This window comes from Syngnathus typhle, linkage group LG8 (assembly GCF_033458585.1).
Source record: "Syngnathus typhle isolate RoL2023-S1 ecotype Sweden linkage group LG8, RoL_Styp_1.0, whole genome shotgun sequence".
NCBI lineage: Eukaryota > Metazoa > Chordata > Actinopteri > Syngnathiformes > Syngnathidae > Syngnathus > Syngnathus typhle.
Window position 1 is genome coordinate 14,277,524 of NC_083745.1, and position 26,576 is coordinate 14,304,099.

Here is a 26,576-nt window from a genome sequence, read left to right on the forward strand (position 1 = left end):
AGGATGGCCTCACTCAAATGTAACCAAGCAAGACTTGAAATCATGGCATAAATAATATTCTCATCCATCCTTGCTTAATTCAATCTCAGGACAAGAATTCATTGCAACTGGACTGCTCTGTTTTGTTTTGTTGTTTTGGTTTTTGCACTGGCGAGGGATGACGATGGAGTAAAAAAAGAAGGAAGAACAGGAAGGGATGCACTCTCACACTCAGCAGCCAAAATGAATTATTTTGCATCCATTCTCGGAGGCAAAAAAATCCCACACGCACAAACAGTGGCAGGCGGCCCTTGCAAACCGTCAGCGTAGAGGTTACGCGGCGACAAAGGTTGGGAGTCGTCCTCAAGGACAATTCCCCACGGTTCGCCCAGTAATTTGGCGAGTTGACAAAGAGGGAGTGCATCGCGGGGAACGAGGTGAGCGAGGGCCTGGAGGAGAGCGCCACAGGAACCCCCCCCCCCCCCCCCAAGTAGAAGGCCGGGAAGTGAGAAGAAGTGAGACAAGTGAGAGAACCATAATAGTTCTTCGCAGAATCCACAAATAGAAGATGTGAGAAGATAAAAAATTGCAAGAGGGAAAATATCCTGTCTGCTTCTTTGGCCCTGCTGTGAGCTGATGAAGCTCCTTGGTTGCCTCAACGCTATCAGCTCATAAAAAGCTGATGCAGACCTGGAATCACACGTTTCACTGCACAACTCAGTACAAACGTGACTTTTCCATAATATCGCCCCTTTAAAGCCCTCCAAATGTGTTGAATATCCGAAGACAGTAAGCTTAACCACTTTCACTCATCAAGACTCTGAAGGCCAGGTTGAAGGTTGACTCCAGGTTTAATAACAAGAGAAAGGGTGAAACTGGCAGAATACAAACCACATTGTATAATCTGTCATACAAACTAAATGGATTAAATCGATATGAAATCTCCTCAATCATGCTTTTATCCTATCGTCGAACATCACAGAAAACTATCATTTCAAAACTCAAAAGATCTATTTCGATCCATAATAACTTAAACAAAGATACATACCGACGATGCCTTGTATAACACAAAATGTAGGTAGTAGTTTTGCCGAACTGCAGGAGAGAATAGAACAAGCAGCGTTCTCTTTCAACACTGTGCTGAAACATGCGCATACTTCCTGATTCTAGTCACATGACCTACCCTATCTTAACACTCCCCGTCTGGCATTTTGCCACAACCTTAAAGGTCCATTATACAGTTCTTACTGTTTCTTATCAGGGGCAAGTAGGAGGACCGTCTCGGAGACCGGACGCTGGTACAGTTTTGTCCCGCCCGTCTTGGAGACCTTGACCTCGACTTTACATACCATGCCATCGTTGCTAGGGAAGACCTGAGTAATCAGTCCCAGAGGCCACTCGATTCTCACTAGCTGATCGTCTTTGAGAAGGACAATGCTCCCAGGCTGGATGTCTGGGGTGGGAACCTGCCACTTCTGTCGCGGCTGAAGTGATGTGAGGTATGCTTCTTCCATCTATCCCAGAACGTTTGGGCCAGATGTTGGACTTGGCGCCACTGGGACTTGTGGTCTTTGATCCAGTCACCGACTGGGGCTGAAGGTACACTCACCTTCTGGGTGAGGAGGGTTGTTGGAGTAAGAATGAAAGGATCGTCTGGGTCAGTAGACACTGGAATCAGAGGTCTGGTGTTGATGATCGCAACGATCTCCGCCATCAGTGTAGAGAGTGCTTTGTGTCTGAGTCTCGAAGTTCCAAGCTGGAGGAACATTGAGTCCAGGATCTTTTGTGCTACTCCAATTATCCTCTCCCACAAACCGCCCATGTGAGAGGCTTGTAGCTTGCAGGCTCGTCGTTGAATTGAGTCATACTTGTAGTGACCAGCTCGCAACGGACGAAATATCTGACAACGTTGTTGATACCTGATTGGTCGTGCTGGTTGCTTTGGGGTGTGTAGTTGGGCGCAGTAGGACGTGATGGACCCCGGTATCTGGGTGTAGCTGTATATGTACCCTGATGGCCCTGTGTATCTCTTGTAATAAGAGATGTGATAGGGGCATGTTGTGGTGCCCAATGAGCTGGTAGTCTGTTTGCTGGTGTATAGGAGAGGTTGGCATCGGACCATACTCTGATATGGGCCGTGGAACTGTAATGGAGTTCCCTGGCACAATATTTGCACTTAGATATGAATCGTCACCTTGCGGGGGAAGATAAGGTGCTGATGCAGACTCTACGTCTAGCCATCTTGCCTCGTCGAGAGAGTGTAGATGTGGTGCCATTGTTGGCTCTGTGAATCGCTGTCCAGGCTTGTCTTGAGAAAATGGTTGTGATGCCAAGGTTAGCTGAGTACATAGCTGAACAGGTTCATCCTGGGAGAGTCGGGTGGCGGCACTGGGGGGTCTGTGTATAGCTGGTTAGTGTCGTTCTGAGTGAGAAGGTGCGGAGGCGGGTTGGATAATATGTTTAGCGGGTCAGTTTCAGTAGGAGCGTATTCTTCCCGCGCAGCGGTTGAATGCTCCTTGGACTGCTGAGCGAGATATTCTCTGGTCCGTTCTGGATGTGTGGTGTGTCAATGAGGGAGGAAAAGACCAGTCAGAGCTGAGAAAGAAGATGGGAGTGGAGGCCATAGTGGATGTGGTGAGGAGAGGCAGACTGCGATGGTACGGACATGTAGGGAGGAAGGACGAGAACGACTGGGTGAAGAAAGTTATGTCGTATAACGTAGAGGGAACAAGACCCAGTGGCCGACCTAAAAAGACCTGGCAGATGACCGTGGCAGGCGACATGAAGGCACTCGGCATCAACCACGAGATGGCCATGGACCGTTCCCGGTGGAAGACAGCCATATCGAGAACCCAGTCCAACCCAGCGGAGCCTGGAAAGCGGACTTTAAACCGACGATGATGATGATGGTTCTCATCGAGTTGAATCTTCCTGTTACCTCGCTCACTACCGTTGATGCTAGCCGCTGCTTCTAGAGCCTCTGCTTTGGCCTCAGCCGCAGCCACGTTTTTCTCTAATGATAGCTTCTCCATGCGTGCCACTAATTGTGCCTTTTCCATCTCCATGCGTGCCTCTAATTGTGCATTTTGCATTTTCAGAATCATTTCTTTATCTGTGAAGGAAAGGACTACTTTAGCTGCCTGGGCTTTGGCGCGGGCCATGGCAGCAACATTGCCAGAGGACGCTTTTGTAGAACATGATTTGTAAGATCTAGACTTCAGTGACTGTTCTTTTTGTCCATCCATAGTCTGAGTTTGGCGTTTAACTTTGTTATCTTCTGCGATGAAGACGTTGTTTCACTATCCTGCCCTCCAAATACGTTGAATATCCGAAGACAGTAAGCTCAACCACTTTCACTCATCAAGACTCTGAAGGCCAGGTTGAAGGTTGACTCCAGGTTTAATATCAAGGGAAAGGGTGAAACTGGAAGAATACAAACCACATTGTATAATCAGTCATACGAACAAAATGAATTAAATCGATATGAAATCTCAATCATGCTTTTATCCTCTCGCGTAATATCACAGAAAACTATCATTTCAAAACTCAAAAGATCTATTTCGATCCATAATAACTTAAACAAAGATACATACATACCAACGATGCCTTGTATAACGCAAAATGTAGGTAGTAGTTTTGCCGAACTGAAGGAGAGAATAGAGCAAGCAGTGTTCTCTTTCAACACTGTGGCGAAACATTCGCTTACTTCCTGATTCTAGTCACGTGACTTACTCTATCTTAACACTGATCACAGACTACAAAGACATGAAAGACATGACATCGCCCCTTTAATGCCTGTTTGGCGCTCTCAGGCTTGGCTTTATCCATCCTATCTCTGAGCGGGCTAGAGGAAGTCTTTATCTGGACCAACTCTCTTTCCCCAATCGAAGGTGTCAGCATGCTTCCATTAACTTGAGACTTTAGCGAAGTGTCACCGTGTCTACGCTTAATTGGACCTCAGGCCAGCACAGGCTGCTTCGTCAACCAACAAACACACACACACACCTCTTCCTCTGTGGTAGTAGAGGACGTGACAAATTCTTCATCCAATCTGTGGGTTAGCAAATTGTGTCTGCCTGCTCTGTTACCTTTTGTTATTCCAACCCAGTTTTCTGTCTTTTTGGTTGTCAAAGTTTAGTGTGATTCCGTGCCGCATTACGTTACCGCCCCGGCGGAACCTACGCCGGCCGTCTTCTCAGCGTTCGCATCCGCGGCGACGCTAACAGGCACGCTACATAATGAATGACTCCAGCATTGCGCAGGAAACAAAAACCTGTGAGTGCAGTCAGTGCACGCACACACGCACGCACACACTCATGTATTATTACCAGTCTGTGCAACATGCAGTGAAACTAATCCTCTGCGTTGCGCTGCCGGCAAAGTGAAAGTTGTGGTGAGGAAAAACAGTCGCATGGCCAGGAGTCAATCAAAAGTGGATCTGATGGCCCACTGCATCCCCGGCGTGGAGCCTCGGTTGTCAGTAAATCTAAAAGTGTTTCTCAAAGGTTGGAACTGAGAGTAAATTGGATGGATCATAGACCACTGACAATAAATGAAAAGAAAACTAGCTGAAATAATGAAAACGAATACAATTCTGCATCGTTAGTACCTTTAGCAATCTTTGTTGACAGTAGTAATATTGTTCTTTGTGAAAACTGACGGTTGTGAACATGCAACCGAAGCAACGCTGAACTGTTAACTTCGTAACAATCGTAAACGCAACATAATGTACAAGATGATTTACTTAGGGCTTCATTTTTCATTGCTTCACTAGTAACATAGACTGGAATTGGCTTCATCTTTCAATTAAAACAGTGCCACAACAAAAGCAAAGCTGTGAGGCTAACGTCACTAACTGACGGATGCTAATATAATGTCTGGTACTCCCTGCAAAGTTAGTTTTGCTCGGGGAAGAATTCCAGCTATTCTAAAAAAAGTTGTGTAAATAAAGATTCGCCACAGGAGGTGTTGTATGCCAGAATAAGTTCAGGTTCTTGGAGTGAAATGATGTGGGGGTGAGTCATCTGAAAAAGTTGCTACAAATTAAATTAAAGATTAAAGATAGCGTGTTTATCCTCAGCTGAACCGCCTTGCTCTCGTGGCTCAGAGCAGACCTCGCTCGTCTCTCCAACTTGGACAAACAAATATACACAAATGTGAAGCCAATACAACCATTGTGCCTTCCTAACCCTTAAAATGCAACACTTTATCACAGTAGAGACAAGACTGGCATCAAGAAAACCAAACAGAGAGAATGATTCCACATGTCAAACAGCCAAAATAATGGGCTTAATAGAAAAGCTTTTGAGCAATTTCTGTGTGTTTGCTTTTATTAACGGCAGTATTTGTTGGCGTTGAAGAGAAAAAGAAAAGCTATAAGCTTTTAAAGGGTCCAATCTTTGTTCCCCAGGAGGGCCGCAGTGGGAAGGCTGATCCAAATGGATTGTGTTTCCGGACAGCTGCCTGTGGTCAGTGTGACGAGCAAGATATGCGCCATAAAAAGAGCTAGCAAGTAAAGCGTGTAGGCTGAACCTGCATCGAAATGAAGTTGCACCTCCATCTTTGTGCACAAAAGACACGCTTCATTGTGGAGGCTGAAGAGAATTCCACGCTTGAGTGCTTTCTGGCTTCACATTTGGAATTGGATCATTAAGGGCCACGTCTTATCTACTAGCGCAAGCTTTAGTTAGCATTAAGGTGACAAGTTTGCATGCACGGCTCAAGTGATGCTTTTTTGCAACTTTCACTCCTTTTCCTATAAGAGGCTGGGGTGGTGTTTTATGGCCACGGTGCCGCAGACTTTCAAAAGTCAAAAGATGTGATGGACTGGGCAAACCAGGATTCTCACTGGCCTGTTTCACAAAGATATTTTGCCAAAGTGGCATTGAGCAGACATCTAATTTGCCAGTGTCTTTCACACACGCACACACACGCACGCACACACACACACAGTTGGTGACACAGAATATTGCCGCCACAGGACATCCCATAATCAGATACAAATAAATTTAAGAAATATGGGCAAATTTAAGAAATGTAGGAACATTTAATCCAAATATGATATTAAGATGTAGTTTCAGGTATTTTTCATTTTTACTTCATTTTGTTAACAAATTGTGTGTGTTTTTAATATTTTATCCATCAAGTACAAGTACAAATGACAAAAATAAAACTCACCATTACGTTGAATTAGTGGGAGCACTGAGTTTGTTTCTCAGAAACGAGCCGGTCCCATCTAGACGTAATCGGCAACAATGACACCCGAAGTGATTAAGGTTTGTCTTTTATTGGAGGATGCTTGGTCTCCATGTGTTGAAGCAGTTTTGAATGCTTCATTGCCTGGTTAGTTAGCCTGTCGCCACATATTAGCTTTGCGGGCTCGACTGGGGAAACATGTCACATGACCGGGACGAGTGTCTTGACCTGAATTAATTGATCGTCGATAATTTTTTTTTTTTCTGTGCGGCTTGGCGGCCCGGTACCAAGTGATCCACGGACCGGTCCGCGGTCCGGTGGTTGGGGACCACTGCCATAAAGGACATGGCAATGCTGAACGAGGAATCTGCTGAAAAGGTACACTTGCTCCTCCGCTCCCTGGTTGACTCCGCACTCAGATTAAAACGAGACAGACTAATTGCTGACGATCAATCGAGAGTATTTCAGACGTCAACCTTTTTGGGGTTACTCCACGGCCAAGAGCGCCAACAACAGAAGGTGGCCATTTGCAAAGCAGTTCACACTGTAATCTTCTTCTTATTATCGTGGCTACAAGGCAGTTAGTTACAGGCTTGGCTAGATGTGGTTCAGCCACAGCTGAACACATTTCTGTAGGACCGTCAATGCTGGTCGTGAGGAGGTTACTCGTTTCCAAGGTCGACCTGTGTGTCTATCTCCAGGCATGATGTTGTTTTCTGTTCTGTAGCTTTGTGGCTTGTAGCTTGCAGTTTTCGGCGTAGCTTGTAGCGTAGCTTGTAGCTGCGTTGTAGCTTGTAACTTTTGCTTAAGTTGTAATAAGGAGGGGTGAATGTAGATACTTTTGGCTTGTCGCTGGCCCAGCTCCATGCTCCATCATTCACGCTCCTTGTTGGCCACTTGGCAGCAGACTTTGCCGCTATAAAGTGGAACATCCCCCGGACGCCCGAGCTTGACACGGACCTGATAGCACTTAAAGCGTCTCGTTACGCAGCGTTGGCGCTGCTCTAAACGCCTTTCGCCGTGCGGAAAACAGCTGCGTGGACGTGAGCGGAATAGTAAGACGGAAATCGCTGAGCGGCGCCGCACGTCGGCCGCCTTTTTGTGGATAGAAGAAAGGTTCTCATTTGGCTGCATCGGGAATGGATGGATGAATTGAGCCGGTGGACGACAGATGAGAATGAATGTAGAAGTGATACTGAACGATGTATCAAGCAGATGGATGTTTGGTTGGACAGAAGATGACAATAGACAATTCAGAGGGTGAATGATAGAAAAAAAACATGTTCAGTTGCGATAGTCTCCAGCCAAATGTGGGGGGCAGGCACTCGATACACCCAACTTGTTGACTAGCTTGGAAAAGGTGCCTTTGCCGTAGTACGCCATCTTGAAGATCTTGAACGTCATGAAGCACGTGCACCTGGTGCCTGCCGGCCCATCCTGACCACTCCCCTCCCTCGACCCCCACGATCCATAACGGATGAGAAGTTGCGACCCAAAGCTTCTCTCATCAGCGGTTTGCGCCGGGTCAGAACCTTTCTCTCGTCAGCAGCCGGCCAAGCTGAATTGGATCTAATCTGTCACGTCCAATCAGAAACTGTGAGGCGCCGTCCGGGTCGAGGAGGTGAAAGAGTAAGCGGCCGAGGGAAGACAGAAGCAGCTTCAATCAAAAGGTCCACCTGAATAACTCATGTCCCTCTAATAGACTCCAGGAAATAGTCAGGAATATATAAGCAGTGGCTTATATATCCCGTGGAACACGACCTTCTTAAACTTTTTTGGTCCAGGGGAACACCTTTCAGGGAAGAAGTGCCCAACCAGTACACCACAAGTACTGGGAATTTTATTCTCTTAAATTGAGGCATTTTCAATCAAGCCAATTTGTTGTGCGCTGCACATTTTAAAGACGGTAAATATGCACTAATCATTCTCAGGGATTTGAGCTGATCACAACTGGACTGATTATTTTAGACCAGGGGTATCAGACTCCAGTCTTTGGGGGGCGCGTTCCAACATGTTTTCCAAATTTCCCTTGTTAAACACACCTGATTCAAATAATCAATTCATCCTCACGTTCTGCAGGAGCGTGATAATGATCCTGGACTAGGGAAACTTGGAAAACAAGTAGGACTGCGGCCCCCGAGGCCTGGAGTTTTGCATCCCTGCCTTAGACGATTGACTTCTCATCCCAGAATGCTGGAACTAAGTCATGATACGTCTTCCAAAATAGTCCGAAATTGGCCGCTCCTGAATCAAGGCACTGTCGTATGTCACATACGTGTGAATTGCAACCGGGGAGGGTTGACTCGATTGAATTTGTTTTTCTTCAAAAGCTCCTCAGTTTAATCAGCGGCTGACATCAGCCGCCATCGACGGCAGATGTCAACCGGCTCCTTTCAGGCGTCGCTTAAGCCGATTACACTGAAGAAGTCGCCATTGCTCGTGTGAAATTGCTTCTTTTTATTGAAATAACAGCGGCCTTAGCTACTCCACAATGACTCATAAAAAGCAGGCCGCATTAAAAACACTGGCGCGTTAACGTGGGAGGAGGGGGGCTGTCCGAGCCGGAGGTCCGCACAGGTGCAGCGCTACCCGTGCCGCATGCTAATTGGCCAGCCAATTCCATCCGCCACGGGTTGATGTTGCTTTTAAAGGCCAAGCCAACGATCGGCTGCAAGGCCACTCGCTAGGATGAATGTGTGGAAGCAGAGGTGCATCTTAACTGCTTCGGACTAGCAACAGAAAAGGCTTGACTGACCCCGGTGCCAAACGACAATTCTGAACTTCTGGCAAAAAAAGCTGCCAGTGTCAAGAAACAGCAACATTTTGAAGCGTTATTCATACAAAGGAGCCCCGCCCTTGGCAGAGCTTACAAATGAGTTAGCAGACATTGCGCCGGGCCGTCCTCGTTCGGGGTAGTCGAAGGTATATGTTCTTTTAGCAAGTGCTACACATTAGTGAAGGTTAACAACAGCAGATTGGTCCGGGCTTTGATGAGCGCTCATGATTGTTGAAACACGACTGAAAACCGTGTCCGCCTCTACGGGGACACGTGATGGAAAATGTCATGGAAACTGCAGATCCAGACAGTGGCAGAGTTTATGGTCTTATCATTTCCTACGTCTGCTGGAGGCTTCTCGGAACAATAATTATAAATTGCCGTCTCGCATTTTCCCGTCAAACTGTAGCACGACGCCTGCCGAGCGCGGAGGCGGCGGAGGTGCGAATATGGCAAACACTGCAGACAGAAACAATTTAGAGTCACCGGCATGCAAGATTGAAGTCAAAATATGTGTACTTACTTCTCATTTGTTTCATGCTTCTATTTTCCTCCTCTGATTAGAAGAATTCGAAATAATTGTTTAAATAATGGTTAATTGGAAATACACATCAAAATAATTTTTGGGTGACAAGCCAAACATGACAATGTTGAAAGAGAAAAACAAAGATTTTCTTCATGAAAAAAAAAAAAATGCACTGAACGTGTACCAAACTGTGGCCCCAAAATTGGTTGTGGATCTTCTCATTCATCCCGGTCATTTCTTTCTCAAGTCATTGAATTGAAATGCCCTGAGGAAGAGAGATACGTATACACTGTGGGGGGAGATGGATGGAAGGAAGGAAGGAAGGAAGGAAGGAAGGAAGGAAGGAAGGAAGGAAGGAAGGAAGGAAGGAAGGAAGGAAGGAAGGAAGGAAGGAAGGAAGGAAGGAAGGAAGGAAGGAAGGAAGGAAGGAAGGAAGGAAGGAAGGAAGGAAGGAAGGAAGGAAGGAAGGAAGGAAGGAAGGAAGGATGGATGGATGGATGGATGGGTAAACAAACAAACAAACAAACAAAGCAATCTTCTTTCTGCTTCAAATGGTATTTTGCCGATGAAGTCCACTGGGGGATAAAATGGTAAATTAGTGATGAGACAACGCATATAGGGAGAGTTTCACGGTATGGAAATGGTTTTCAAGGTGTCCCATGCTTGCAAACTCCAGATGTCCTTGGGAGTTATGGTGAGGGCCGATGCAATGCGCGTCGTGGTGGGAGCCGAGTGCGTCGCTGGGTTCAGTGCGCTTGGAGGGTGTTTTTGGCCCAAGGGGGCTGCGAGCCGGCCCACAAACAGCAACAACCGGCAGCAGAAGCGCTTTGGTCGGGCTTTGGATCATTTATTCATTCAAAAGAGGCAAAAGAAAAACACCACTAAAATTGCTCAAGAGAAACTTGTTCTTCCTGCTCAATATGCTCACAGCTCTCTGTGAGGAAGCATTTTGCGCTACGTGTGTGTGCGCTCGTGCGTGTGTATGTGCGTCTGTATTCGCTGACCTCCCACATGCTGACTACTAGGGGGAAAAGCACTGCTAATCAACCCGGTAATTACTAGTGTGGAAGAACCAGCAAACTGGGTCAACTACAATGTTTATTTGATAAAATCCAACACCAAGAACAGACATGTCATCTTCAATGGCAATTTAAAATAGAATAGAATAGAGGCAACAGGCTAAATAATGTGGTATGCCAACGTTACATGACACATAAACACGAACTGAGAATTTGCCTAACGTAACATTTTAAGAGTTATTCAGATAACTACAGCATAAATAACATGCTAACAAGTTTACCAAACCATCATTGTCACTCCAAATCACTAAATCCAATGAAATCTTCATCCTCTGTGTCACTTTTTAGAAGATGTGGCGCTTCCTTTTCTACGTCGTTTACTTCAGACTCATCGTCAGTTGCAGTTCCAATTAATCCAGCCTTTCTGAATCCTGACACACAGGCCTAGAGTGCCGTCTTGTGGTTCAGTGTGAAAATAACGTGAAATTATATAATGATGTGTTAATAATTTCACGCATAAATCGCTCCAGAGTATAAATCCCACCCCCGGCCCAACTATGAAAAAAACTTTGATTATAGTCTGGAAAATACGGTACGTAAAAACAAAATGAATTTGACGTAGCAGAACCTTGCGTGAAGAACATATTGCAGAAGAAAAAATGTCTCCTGATAACAAAAGCTTGCCAGCAAGTCAAGTGTTGTTTCATTTCGGCCATGAGTTGGTTAACTCGTGTGAGCGAAACAAATCTTCTCTGCCTACAGCGTCTGCAGTGATTCTGCTTGCACGGGACAGTCAGCTGATTCAACTGAATCATCACAGTCTTCGGTCTTGCCGGTGATCCCACTGCTTCAGCTTAACAAACCAAATGATCTGACTCCAGGTGTCTTGTATTTAAGCCCTGTCCGCGTGTCACTCCTTGTCAGATCGTCCTTTTTATCCCATTCTCCCTGGGCAGGGGAGGGGCAGGTGATGGTGATTACAATGATTATGGGATCGGCCGAGAGCACAGACGCGGGACAGGGATGCAAACGGACACCATGACAACAAAACACGCAATGTGACACGTGGCTAGCAAGGAGAAGGCGACGATAAGCTCCACTCCGTGTGGCGATCGGCGCTACCGAGGAGTGGACACGTGATAGATGTGGCCTGCAATGTCAAATCATGTGTGTCAACTCAAAGTTTCTTGTTAAAATACCAAAACTAAATTGTGTTCCCTTTTAATAACAGTGAGATATTGCAAAAATTTCAAAATAATTTTAAAAATTGTCGATTTTTTTTTTTCACGAAATTCTGTTGTGTGTATGTGATAATAAGTATTATTTTTATTATGTATGTCTTATATTGTATTATATATTAGTAGTATGAGATACAAAGTCAATAATGGCCCCATGAGGGAAATATTAACTATGTAACAAAAATGAGTTTGACACCCCTGGTCTAAGGTATTTCCAGTGAATCCACAGCAGCAAGTCACAGGAGACACAGTCACAGGACACAATTCAAATTCATGTAGACCTCAGAGTCGTACGCAGAGTTGCTGTTGGTGTGGCAAGAAAAAACTACCGCTCATCTAAAACATGATAGAGGCTGCAGTGTAAAACCGATCTTTGTGACATCAAGTACACACACAGCCATGTGGCTGTTAGGGGAGCTGAAAGGTCAATTAAGCACCGAGGGGCCAGTCAGAGAGTGTTTCTCCCTGGTGGCTCATTGCTGTCAGTGGAGCACTCAAAGCCCCCCGCTGAGGGTTTTGACTCCCACCAAAAAGAAAAGTACTTTTGAGATCCAAATTAAGAAATTCAATCAGGAATGACGGATAGCTCGTTAGGGGGAAAATGTGAAGGGCGGAATGATTGTGAAGATTGGCAGTCCTGCTCCTTTACTGATAAATCACACATTCAGAACAATACAGTCAAGTATGTTCAGTTAGCACTGCCGGAGATGGTTTTAAAATTATTATTTAACTGCATGTTATTGATATTTTGTGGGGGGGTTGTTTTTCCAGCTGAGTGTTCTGATGAGAATTGAGATGCCGGAAGAGCCACCAATTTTTGCAAGTGCCAGTAGCCTGGTGAAATTCGAAGGTGTCACAGTTTCTCTAATGTGTTTTATTTCTCCGTCTGACGCCACTTTATCTGCTCTGGAAAAGTTGAGCTTCTGAGCATCCCTTCAGATATATTTACCATTTTCAAACGATGGTTTCACATGAGGCGGCTCGGTGGGGCACTGGGTAGCACGTCCGCCTCACAGTTAGGAGGGTGCGGGTTCGATTCCACCTCCGGCCCTCCCTGTGTGGAGTTTGCATGTTCTCCCCGGGCCCGCGTGGGTTTTCTCCGGGCACTCCGGTTTCCTCCCACATCCCAAAGACATGCTTGGTAGGCCGATTGAGCACTCCAAATTGTCCCTAGGTGTGAGTGCGAGTGCCTATGGTTGTATGTGTGCCCTGCGATTGGCTGGCAAATTGGCTGCGATTCCGTGTCCCCCGCCTACTGCCCGATGACGGGTGGGATAGGCTCCAGCACGCCCGCGACCCCCGTGGGGACTAAGTGGTACAGAAAATGGATGGATGGATGGATGGGTTTCACATGAATACATTATTGGTAAACATCACGGATCCTTCACTATGGAAAAGTGAAGCGAGTAACCAATTTTGGTCTGAGATTGTGACTGATCATGGACAGATGCTAGGCATGCTTGTGTGTGCATTGGGGACAAACATTTTGTTTGGATGTGACTCACTCAGCAGGAGGATGAAATGCCACCAACTGTTTTCCGGATCTGCACCCCCTCAAAGCTCATCTTCAGCACTACACTCGTTCTTGCAATTATTTATGCTCGCTAAATAATCACGCGGCATCGGTTTGGCCGTGAAACCAAACCTTTGTATTGTGATTTTTTTGTATTGCACAGAACTTGAGGACTCGTTTGTAAACAACGGCATCGGCTTCTTTTGAAGCAACAACTTGTTGAGACATCACGTTAGCTTGTCGGAACACAAAAGGCCTCAAGCTCCTTGTTGACAAACATAGGTGAACAATTCATGTCACGGCACAACGGGGAAAGCAGGTGATTTCATTGAAAAAATTCCAAGGTTACTCTTGTCCATGTCACTAAAAACTCAAAAGTAGCAATTGCCGAATTAAGTTTTCAATAGGTCAAAATGGGCGGATAATTAATAGTATTTATGCCGAGCGCCTCCATACGACAGCACAATCCTTGCTTCACGGCGACGTGCACACAGATGCAGCAATCTGCCTCTTGACTCAAAATGCCCGACTGTAAAGTATCGGAACGACATCCTGGAATATCCTGACATACACCGCACATGCACGCCAGCGTCGCGTGCATCAATTTTCTCACCGGTTTATCTGCTCTCTCAGGAGTCGAATGCTTTGCGCATGTGAAAAACAAAAGAGATTAGTAACACCATCACACCCCCAGACAACTAATCAGGGATCCATTGCTGCCCGCGTCTGCGACAGATGAGAGGTGGAAGACTAAGCTGCAGGCAGGCCGACATGAGACGATTAGTGACTGCAGCGCGTATGCCTGCGCCGCATTCACTAATGACGGTAGGAAATGTGCACCGCCCCACCCGTGTTTTGGACAAAGAGGAGATCCCATTCATCTTAAATAACACCGCAGGACTTGCAGCGTAAACAGTTTTGCTGTTCCGTGTGCATACTCTGAAGTAAGCTCTAATTATCTGCGGCCGTTTGTGCTCCACAGGCAGCAGTTTTCCGGCCGTGGCAGCGGACGCTGAGCTTTAAACCAAACAAACCTCCGGCATGTTCCTTCCCCCCTCATCAAAGTTGGTCCCGTTTCAAAAGAAAGCGACACACGCCAATCGATATTTTTTCTCATTTCGGTCTTGTGGATCTATACACGTAAAGTGTGAGTCTGAGTGGTTTGATATTTCTGTAAAAGTCGTCACGGTAGACAAAAGTAGCTATTACGGCACATCAGTGGTAATGACACGGCTGCAGCAAGAAGACAAAAGAGAGGAAGAAGAAGCAACAGCAGCCTGGGCAGATGGAGGAGGAGGAGGACAGAAACTATAAACCTCCTCTTAGTGCACACTTTCCCCTCTCAGATTTTGAAAGGAGGGGCATGATTGCCACACACTTTCTGTCGACTTTTATATTTCTAACGCGTGATGGCATCCTACCGCACTTGAGCAACCTCTTCTGCCATTCTGTGCGGTAGCACAGTCAAAAGGAACAGAGGCTTGCATCAGAAACAAGCATCTCGTATCGCCAGACCACGTCGTTGCATGCATATTAATGCAGCGCCATGAAAATCCAATTAACGCCTTTCACAAGTGCAGCAAGTCGCACTCATTCCCAGCAGAAATATGAACCCAAATCAACAAAGACGACAAAATACTCATAAAATCTAATCATCTCGTGTGTGTGTGTGTGTGTGTGTGTGTGTGTGTGTGTGTGTGTGTGCGTGCGTGTGTGCGTGCGTGTGTGCGTGCGTGCGTGCGTGTGTGTGCGTGCGTGAGTCTGTGTTTTCCACTGTCAGTTGAACTGTTGCTTTTTTGTGGATAGCATGGAAGCTAACAACCTGTATTGCAGAGGTGTCAAACTCATTTTTGTCGCGGGCCCATAGTTTCCTTCGGAGGGCCATTATGACTGTCAACGCCATGAGTGATATACAATAGGCAACACAACAGACTGATGAATAACAAGTTTGGAAATCAGAGACAAGTAAAAACTTTTCAGATATTTTAAAAAGATGCATGGTAATAAAAATTGAGCAATGCAGTGGAGCCTCGGTTTTCGAACATCCCGGTTCTCGAACAAATCAGCATTCGAACAAAAAATTCAAGATATTTTTGCTTCGGATGTCGGACAAAATTTGGTTGTCGAACCTCGCGAAATGAGCCGAGAGGACACGCATGCCAACTGACTCCGTTCGTTACTACGTTCTCGTTACTCTGAGGATTGCATCAACTCTAATCATGCCTCCAAAGGAAGCAAGTGGGAGCAGTAAAACCATCCTAAAACACAAAGACGCGCCTAAAGCAATGCGACAGTGAGCGCCCGGCACGCTGCGGTTACGCGATCGGACCAAACTAAGCTCCTTGCGCACTTAGGTCCACTTAAATTTTGGAAAGTCAATTAGGACTTTAAAAATATTTTCAAAATTTTAGCGACCGCTCTGTCACAATAATGCGACCAGCGCGGTGCAGTTGCGCGGTCGGCGGCGCGCTACGGTTCCGATCGGCGGTGCGCTGCAGTTGCGCGATCGGACAAAATGAAGCTCCCTGCGCACTGATGTCCACTTAAATTTTGGAAAGTACATCAGAACTTTAAAAATATTTTCCAAATTTCAGCGACAACTCACAATAATGCGACCAAAGCGTTGCAGTTGCGCGGTCGGCGACGGGATACGTTTGGCGTGCGCTGCAGTTGCGCGATCGGACAAAAATGCGCAAATGAAAAATTGCTTTAAAAAGGCGGGTTTTTTTTTTTGTTTGGAACGAAGTTTTTGCCATTTTTTGTAATGGGAAAACATGAATCGGAATTCGAACGATTCACTTCTCGAAGCCTTCTGGAACGGATTGCGGTCGAAAACCGAGGCTCCACTGTACTTTTTTTTAAAAGTGAAGACAATTTGCAATTTTAGTATTGACACATTTAGTTGATGCACAATTTTTTCTCCGCGGGCTGTCAGTGTCTGTGTGCTCGCCCCTCCCTTCCTGTGTCTACTCCCAATCTACATATGTATCTTGAATCTTGAATCTATGTACTAATCAGAGTCATCTGCCTCTCGTTACCTGTCACATATATAAGTTCTGTCTGCGTGTCACACCCCTGTCGGATTGTTCTCGTCTCTTGTCTATCATCTCCTTGTTTCTAGTCTGCAGTCTGTTCTGTTCCAGTCTTGTTTTGTCGTTCTGTTTTAGTCTTGTCTCTAGTCCAGGGGTGGCCAACCAGTCAGAGACTAAGAGCCACATTTTTTACTGTGTCATCGCAATGAGCCACATCATACACATGAACACCCTCCCACACACACACACAAACACGCGCACGCACACGCACACACACACACGCACACACACACGCACACACACACACACACACACCCCTCTGCTCAGCCAAATTTATTGTGAGACATTATTACCGTTTTTTTCCGTGTATAATGCGCCCCCATGTATAATACGCACCCTAAAAATGGCATGCTGATGCTGGAAAAAAGCCTGTACCCATGTATAATACGCACCCAATTTTTATGATTTTTTTTTTCTTTAAGTCCCAATGATCGTCACACACGCAGGGAGGCAATGGGTCCCATTTTTATAGTCTTTGGTATGGTCTTAACTAGGCTGGATGTAATTTTTTTTGTTGGCGTTGATTTCTCCGACTGCTCATAAACGCACCACCGCGCTCCGTGCGCGCACGGGAAAGAGGCGTGCGGACGTGAAAAAGGCGGCTCTGTATGGGAGAGACGTTGAAGAGGAATAAAAACACCCTTGGAAACCAAAAATTGGTGATTTCAAGTTTCATTTCGAGGGACATTTGTCACGTCTCGTCCCCAGTTTTGCTATGTGTCTAGGTTGCCATAGTTTCTGTTCGCGTCGCTCCTCTCTTCCTGTGTCACCTCAATCGATATAACGTGTTTTGTATTTAAGTCCTGTCTGCCCCTCGCTCACCGTCGGATCATTGCATGTGTTACTGTCATGATGTCTGTTTGCTTTCTGTTCCTGTCTTTGGTAATGTCCCCCTGTCTTTTTGTTCCACGACTTTGTCGGTCAGTCCTGTTGGTTTTGTTTTCTAAAAAAAAAAAAAAAAGAAAATAAAAAAAAAAAAGAAAATTAAAAAAAATTTGTACCCATGTATAATGCGCACCCCAGATTTTAGGACAATAAATTCGTTACATTTTGCGCACTATACACGGAAAAAAACGGTATTTGACAATAACACACCATCAAGGATTGCACCATCGCATCAAACGATGTGTCGTCAATTATGAATTTTACTGACTAAGTGTGTTGGGCAGAATGGCTGAATGCGATGCGCGATTGACAACAAACAAGAAGAAAGGTGATTTCAAGTTTTATTTCGAGGGAGATTTGTCATGTCTCGTCCCCAGTTTTGCTATATGTCTAGGTTGCCATAGTTTCGTCGCCCCTCCCTTCCTGTGTCACCTCAATCAATGTAACGTGTTTTGTATTTAAGTCCTGTCTGCCCCTCGCTCACCGTCGGATCATTGCATGTGTTACTGTCATGATGTCTGTTTGGTTTCTGTTCCTGTCTTTGGTAATGTCACCCTGTCTTTTTTTCCACGTCTTTGTCGGTCAGTCCTGTTGTTGGTTTTGTTGTACCATGATTTTCTTAAAAAAAAAAATAATAATAAAAAATTGTACCCATGTATAATGCACACCCCAGATTTTAGGACAATAAATTAGTTAAATTTTGCGCATTATACACGGAAAAAAACGGTATGTCACGCACCAACATGATAATGACAAATTGACTCCTACAGTACTAAAACCACAGACCAAAGACCACATTTTCAACAATGAACATTGTGTGCATTGTCTCACACAGACAAACTCTCAGTTCAATAAATTCCACAAACAAAAACATAAGTTTTTTCACTTACTATGTGTGGCGGGACAGACCATTCATTTTCGTTTGTCGTTTTCAGGAGACAAGATTTCAATAACGTCACTGAGGCATTTTTTAACGAACTCCACTTCATTGTATTGCTGTGCAATGTTCCAAGCCAGTTGAAACAATGCAAGCGTGACAGTCTCTGAGTGCTTCGTAATTTTTTGGAAAAACTGTACCTATTTTTCTGCCTGACTTTTCAAAGTGTTCAAACTTGTGCTTGCGAAATTCAGTCCCTTTTGCAAAGTCCTTATCGATATTGGCATGAAGTGAGCTGAAGTGGCGCTGAACATTTGAAGCTTTTAAATGCGCTAATGACGTCCGACATATCAGGCAGAATGGCTTGCCATTGCGTTCAACAAAAAACAACTTTAACTCTGTTAAAAACGTCCTGTGTTCATCGTCATATATTCGTTTAGCTGTGCATTTTTTCCTTGCCATTTTGGCCGGGTAGGCCACCCCTGGCTTAGCGTCTTGTCAGCTTTTCTGGACCTATTCATTATAAAGCCAGCAAAACCAATCGCTCTTCCCTGTGTTCATTGTCATATATTCGTTTAGCTGTGCATTTTTTCCTTGCCATTTTGAGAGCGAAATTGACACTCCTCAAATGGGTTTGTCCCTCCTCCTTTGCTTGATTTCACATCACGCGCATGCGCGTTTGACCAAAATACCATATTGAACTCAAGCGAAGCAAATACGCAGGAAAAATAAACACAAATGAATTATATAAATGTAAAAGAGCCGCATGAAACCAGCCAAAGAGCCGCATGCGGCTCGCGAGCCGCGGGTTGGCCACCCGCTCTAGTCTGTCTGTTGAGTTCTTTGATAAACCCTGGTCCAAGCTGTATTTGGTCACCCAGCTCCATTCCTTCCCTGATACAGGCCACAGAAAATGATGTGGTGGGCCATATCTGGCCCGCGGGCCTTGAGTTTGACACATATGCTGTATTGGATTTCTATTGGCAATTTTAATGATCATTTGATAAATTGATGATAAGGATAGTCAAAGTCAACAATGAAAATGATTTTGGTCCGTTTTTTCTTCCTTTTTGAACTTTCTCACATGAAACAACAACATTTAAATCTGTATACCGTAAAGTTTACTGAGCATTTTATTCCTGAGTGGGTGAGCCATACGGTGACGTTGCTTTCCCGGAGCATTTATTTTTTTTGTTCAAGTATGATTGAGTAGCAGAGAAGTGCTTGTTGGCCCTGTGGCCAGAGTTAACTTAGCTGTTAGCTACCAGAGCACATTTGGAACGTTCTGCGCTTGAGCGCTTCAAAGAGGTTTACGTTTCGCGTCCTTGATGTAGTCCATCATCCCCTTTTCTGAAATGAATGACGCGCTTAAGGCACACGGGACAATTGTGTGACAACTTTGACACGGCTCATTTTCTCCCACTTCAGTTGATATTTTTAATATAGAATATTGCAGATGTTCTAATTTGCTCTCCATGAAATATCCATGAGCGCTTTAGTGGTAGCTGGAAATTGTAAATAAAAAAGATCGAAATACAACATGCACATTTGGGAAATGAGGATGTGAGCCGTCAAATATGTTGGAAGGGCAAATGTAGTGTGAGTGTGTGCGGAATGTTAAGGTGATTGCAGCTGCCTGGGCTGCATGCATAATGACCAAATGACTGTATGAATGAATGACTGCTCAATTGGATGCATGTCACACTGCTGCTGCGGCTGCTTTGTATGCATCCCGTCAGCACGTCTATGAAGCAATATTTTCTGACAGCTCCTCCCGCACATGTTGAGGCAATGAGGCGTTGGAGTGAGGGAGGCTGCGAACACCCCCCACCCCCACCCCCCACACACACACACACCAGTCTCAATGTTTTGCACACAGATGTTTTGTTATGTTGATGTTGTGCTCCTGTGCCATTTAATGCCCGATTGCTCAAATGTGAAGTTATTTACTTCCAGATGTTTGACTGACCAGTCATCTCCCCTTTTCTCTTCTCTTCTCTTTCTTGTGCGCTCCGCTGGACCGCGACTGCCTGGACTACTTGACCGCCAACAGGTAAGTTGTTGCCTTGTTGATTCCTCTATGAATATGATAGAACCGTTATGGGGACGACTGCTACGGGTCCATCTACAGTATGTTTCAATAAGGATGGGCCCGATTTTTGCGGGAAGTCTCGGGTGAGAAGGTTCCGATTGCACAGCTGACATTTTCGCTTTACCGATCCAGAGCTAAAGAGGCTCGGGGGACGCTGAATCGGAGCGACCTAATTTGTCTGACGTCTGTGCGAAGACGCAACTTTAGCGTTTTGATCGCACCTCCAGCCACTGAGCTAAGCGACTAATCCTTGATTTGCAGCTTTTTTTACGCCGAGATGCATGGCTAAGAGTTGTTTTTGTACTCAGAGAGACGGAATGAGACCAGACAAGATGAGTCCAGGTGGCAGCGTTACCGTAAATGGCATCCCGTCACAGCTTGGCTTTAAGTAGAGGTGGAGAAAGTACTCACACGCTGTACTTAAGAAAAACAAGTAGTATGATGGCTCTACTGAAATAAAAGTATAAAAGGCAGACACAAATGTTAAGGTTTTTTTTCTTTTTTAATTGCATTTATCTATAATTCTCCTTTAAAATTTCTGGCTCCTGATCGTAAAACGTCCACAAAATGGGTGGCCAAACCTGGTATTGGCTGTTGCTGTCACGAATACGGGGTGGAAATGGAGCAGGGCGACCAAGTGCAGCTTGGACCAGGGTTTATTGAAGGGAAACTCAGAAAACTCGGCAAACTGACATGACTTTCTAACAAACCAACAACAGGACTGACCGACAAAGACGTCAAACAAAAAGACAGGGTGAGATTACCATGACAGCAACAAACAAAACCTCATGACAGTAACAACCAACATCAATGCTCCGACAGGGAGTGACACACAAACAGGACTTAAATACACGACAGGTAACAAGAGGCAGGTGAGAATGACCGCACTGATCATGGGCACACAGGAGGGGAGGGGCGAGCACACAGACACACGGACAAAACTATGACATCACAGACGTGACCGGGGACGATTCGTGACAGTTGCTGTGAGTACTGATACTTTAAACCCCACGTATCATGGTAATAAATTCTACTGTTTTACGTTTTACACATTCAGTTGTGGTCTATATAAAGTGGAACAGCAATCCTCATTTTAATACCATCACAGGTCCCTCTTTTCTACTTGTTCTGAGGTGCGGCTCAGAGCAAGCCGTTTTGGTGCGGTGTCTATAAATGCAAACGAGATACTTCACACCCTCCAGGCCGCAAAAAGGGCGCCACCGTTTCCGATCGACATATTTGTTGTTTTTTAGCCGAGGTAGCGTTTACTTCCGCTGCAAACATAACATTTTGGTTTATTTAGGGTGACCAGATTTGGGTTACTGAAAAAGAGGACACCTTCTCATATTTTCGAGGACGTTTCGAGGAGACCTGGGCGGGGGGGGGGGGGGGCTGAGAGATGATTCTTATTTTTTGGGGCGGAGGAAGCGGGGTGGGGGGGATGCCTGCCTTACACGTTAGGCACTCAGCTTCATATGCAATACGACCCTGGCGAAAGCAGGCAATTTTTTTTTTAATTCTTCCGTAAAGATGCATTTTTGTTTCGGAATTGTCTCCACTCGCTGGCAAGCACCAGCCTACTTCCTCCTCATGCACACACACACACACAATTAGCAAGGTGGCTAGATATGAGGAGAAGGGCGTGACTTATTTGCAAACCATTACAAAGAAACCTGGAATGGAGTGAAATGGAACGAAGTCAAGTTTATCAAGTCAAGTCAAGTTTATTTGTATAGCCCTAAATCACAAGCAGTCTCAAAGGGCTTCACATAGACAAACAATTGACAATTATTCTCAAAGCATCCCCTGATCTCAAGCTCCCAAAAGGGCAAGGAAAAACTCAAAAAAAACCTACCAGGGGAAAAATGAGAAACCTTGAGAAGGGACCACAGATGGAAGGAACCCCCTTTCAGGATCACCAGGCTGCAATGGATGCAGAGAGGGCACATAAAATACGTAATATGAAACTCAATGAAAAAGTGGATGCCCAAATCAAAGCGAAGAGCTGCCGGAGGTGCCCTCGATTGTCCTGGCTGTGTCTTCGAGGAGGGTAATCCGCTGCAGTTCCCTCATCCTGAATTGGTCCACGAGAATCCAGATAGCCGCTGTCAGCTTGGGTGTCACCTAACCACGTCCCCAGCCGGGGAGGAGTGGGGGGAGGGGGGGAGGTAGAGGGAGCGAAAACAAACTCCAGCCGAAACGGCCACTACAGGTTAATTAAAGGCCATATCATAGAAATGTGTCTTTAAACGTGTCTTAAATGTTTCTACTGAGGTAGCAGTCCTAATATCCATTGTTAGGGCATTCCAAAGCTCTGGAGCCCGAATGGAAAATGCTCTAGACCCTGCAGACATTTTCTTGGCCCTCGGTGTCACTAAAAGACTAGCGATTTGCGAACTAAGGTTACGAGACGAAACATAAGGAACAACTAGGTCGACGAGATATGAAGGTGCTCGGCCATGCAATGATTTATAGGTTAATAGAAGAACCTTGAAGTCAAATCTTAAATGAACCGGGAGCCAATGTAAATTGGCTAATATTGGGATAATGTGATCAAATTTTCTTGTCCATGAGAGCAGCCTTGCAGCAGCATTTTGTACTAACTGTAGACTTTTGATGCTGGGCTTAGGAAGACCAGAGAATAATGCGTTACAGTAGTCCAGGCGCGACGTGATAAACGCATGTATAATAGTTTCCGCATCACTAGGTGAGAGGATTGGACGAATCTTAGCAATATTACAAAGGTGAGAAAATGCAGTTCTGGTTATATTCTTAATGTGCTTTTGAAAGGAGAGCGTTTGGTCAAATATTACCCCGAGATTAGTTACAGTATCGTGATAGTACGGTTATCTATAGTTATAGTGGTTTCCTTACATAAGTGTTGATAATGAGCTGGACATCAACATCTTAGTTTTATCTGGGTTAAGACGAAGGAAGAACATCCATTGCTTGATCTCTGCAAGGCACGCCTCAAGATTACAACAGTCCCGCGGAACAGTCATCGATAACGGCATATACTATAATTGGGTGTCATCCGCGTAACATTGAAAACCGGTTACATGTCAGAAATATTTTTGCGGACCGGCATTTATATAAATAAATAATACATTTATATAAATAAATAAATAATACATTTATAATAAATATAGAAATACGATGAAATAAAATGATACGACTGACATAAAAACAAGTACAAATGACAAAAATAAAACTCACCATTACGTTGAATTAGTGGGAGCACTGAGTTTGTTTCTCAGAAACGAGCCGGTCCCATCTAGACGTAATCGGAGACAATGACACCCGAAGTGATTAAGGTTTGTCTTTTATTGCAGGTTGCTTGGTCTCCATGTGTTGAAGCAGTTTTGAATGCTTCATTGCCTGGTTAGTTAGCCTGTCGCCACATATTAGCTTTGCGGGCTCGACTGGGGAAACATGTCACGTGACCGGGACGAGTGTCTTGACCTGAATTAATTGATCGTCGATAATTTTTTTTTTTCTGTGCGGCTTGGCGGCCCGGTACCAAGTGACCCACGGACCGGTACCGGTCCGCGGCCCGGTGGTTGGGGACCACTGGCTTAAGTAGCAGTTTGATGATAGCAGTTTTAAAGGCTGTTGGCACTATCCCAGAGAAGACAGACAGATTAATTATATTTAAGACGGACGGTCCTAAAATTTGAAATAATTCTTTAAATAGTAGGCTGGAAGCGGGTAGAGTAAACATGTTGTTTGTTTAGCCGCACTAACAAAATGTGTAAGCATTTCAAGGGACACGCTTTTAAAATTTGAGAGGGTTATTGCATGACCGTCAGCGCCGGTAATCGGCGGTCTCAACTGAGCGATTGGAATGGTCATCTTGATCTCATCCCTAATGGATTCAATCTTTCGAGCGAAACATTTCATGAACTCGTCAGCTGAGTGGAAGGAGCTATCGGGGGTCGGCTGACGTAGCTTTGCCACTGTCTCAAATAGGTATTTAGTAGGGATGTAACAATACATCGATACACATCGATTAATCGATATAATGCTCTACGATTTATTGGCATCGATGCTAAACGTAAACATCGATTTATATCGCAGTGTTTGACCTCGGACATTAGACGCGACTTTATTTTGAAATCCAGTTCATTGTTGCTTGCTTCCTCTTTCCGGGAGCAGTGCGCGCCGCGGCGTTGTTGTGTTGTGAGCAGAGCAGGCACGTGAAAGGGGAGTCGACAACTAGTACGCGGCTCCTGGGCCGGTGCTATGGCTAGTGTCCAAAAAGAAGAGGAAATTTGCTCCCCTTTAGGCTTCAAGTCATTCGTTTGGAAGCACTTTGGATTCCAAAGAAAAGATGGCTCAACGGACAAGACACGTGCAGTTTGTAAATCCTGCCATGCGGTGATCAAATATTCAGGGAGCACAAATCTCGCCGCACATTTAAAGAAAAAACACGACATCAAAGTTCAGTGTTAAAATAAGCACTTTGTATACTACAATGCTCTTGTAATTTCCTAAATAAAGAGTTTGCAGTACCTTGTTGATTTTGCGTATGAATTGTTATAAATCAGGTTATTGTTCTATATTTTTTATTAAAAAAAAAAATATCGATCGTAGAGCACTATATCGCGATATATCGTGAATGAATCGCAGCAGGCTTTAAGATATCGGCAAATATTGTATCGTAGTTCTTTGTATCGATATTATATCGTATCGTGACAAAACCCGCGATTTACACCCCTAGTATTTAGGATTGTTTTTATTGAGATTAATGACTTGCGAAAAATTAACGAGTTATAAGCGCATCTTTATATTTGAGAAGGCTGTCACGCCATGCCTGATGGAAAACCTCAAGTTTGGTTAAACGCTATTTGCGCTCATGCTTTCTACATACCGTTTTTTTCCGTGTATAGTGCGCCTCCATGTATAATACGCACCCTAAAAATGGCATGCTGATGCTGGAAAAAAGCCTGTACCCATGTATAATACGCACCCAATTTTTATGAATTTTTTTTTTTTCTTTAAGTCCCAATGATCGTCACACACGCAGGGAGGCAATGGGTCCCATTTTTATAGTCTTTGGTATGGTCTTAACTAGGCTGGATGTAAATTTTTTTGTTGGCGTTGATTTCTCCGTCTGCCCATAAACGCACCACTGCGCTCCGTGCGCGCACGGGAAAGAGGCATGCGGCCGTGAAAAAGGCGACTCTGTATGGGAGAGACGTTGAAGAGGAATAAAAACACCCTTGGAAACCAAAACTTGGTGATTTCAAGTTTCATTTCGAGGGACATTTGTCACGTCTCGTCCCCAGTTTTGCTATGTGTCTAAGTTGCCATAGTTTCTGTTCGCGTCGCCCCTCTCTTCCTGTGTCACCTCAATCGATGTAACGTGTTTTGTATTTAAGTCCTGTCTGCCCCTCGCTCACCGTCGGATCATTGCATGTGTTACTGTCATGATGTCTGTTTGCTTTCTGTTCCTGTCTTTGGTAATGTCACCCTGTCTTTTTGTTCCACGACTTTGTCGGTCAGTCCTGTTGTTGGTTTTGTTTTCTAAAAAAAAATAAAATAAAAGATAAAAAAAATAAAAAAAAATAAATGTAAAATATTTTGTACCCATGTATAATGCGCACCCCAGATTTTAGGACAATAAATTCGTTAAATTTTGCGCACTATACACGGAAAAAAACGGTAATTGCTTAAGCTACGCGTTTCATCTGTGAACCACGGAGTAGGCAATCTACGGCGAGTTTTCAGACGTAGACGTTTAACAACGTCACATTGAATTCGTTTGTTAGATTATCAATAGAACCGATATATGCAGGAAATATGGCAGTAACTCAGATAAGTTGCAGTCATGGAGTTAATATTACGGCTGCTATAATTCGGATGGCTCTCTTGTCTTTGACAAAGAACTAAAATTTCAAATTTTATTAAGTAATGATCAGAGAAAACAGTCGTGTATGGCAGTTCTATTATATTTGAGGTTGCCAGTCCTTGGGATAATACCAGACCTAAAGTACTTCCATTCTTATGCGTTGCTGCCTGTATGGCTTGCGTAAGACCATACATATCAGTTAAAGTCTGAAACGCCGAAGTAAGTGGCTCTGACGGTAAATTCATGTGGATATTGAAATTGCCCATGATTATTCTATTATTTGCATTTGTCACTAGATCGACCACGAATTCTGAAAATTCATGCAGGAAGCCAGAGTAAACCCCGGGTGGACGGTAAATAACAGCAAGATAAAATGACGGTAAAGCGGTGGATTGGATAGTGAGAACTTCAAATGTTTTAAATACGTTAATCGAACGAAGCCTAAATCTAAAATCGGAATTTGAGATGAGGGCGACACCCTCATCAGTAGACCGAGACCTTTCGTTTATTTGAGTTCCTCCAATAAACCCTGG

At 44.7% G+C, this 26,576-nt stretch overlaps 1 protein-coding gene and 1 long non-coding RNA gene across 11 annotated transcripts in view; both read left to right on the top strand.

Annotated features, from left to right (window-relative positions):
* Positions 1-20,673, top strand: part of LOC133158452 (uncharacterized) — a 32,794-nt gene extending 12,121 nt beyond the window's left edge. Inside the window, exon 2 of the long non-coding RNA XR_009715217.1 lies at positions 20,325-20,673. This is a non-coding gene — a long non-coding RNA (uncharacterized LOC133158452). The remainder of the gene's footprint in view (positions 1-20,324) is intronic.
* LOC133158450 (pro-neuregulin-3, membrane-bound isoform) overlaps positions 1-26,576 on the top strand; it is a 153,463-nt gene that overhangs the window by 51,743 nt on the left and 75,144 nt on the right. The gene's annotated exons all lie outside the window — the stretch shown is intronic.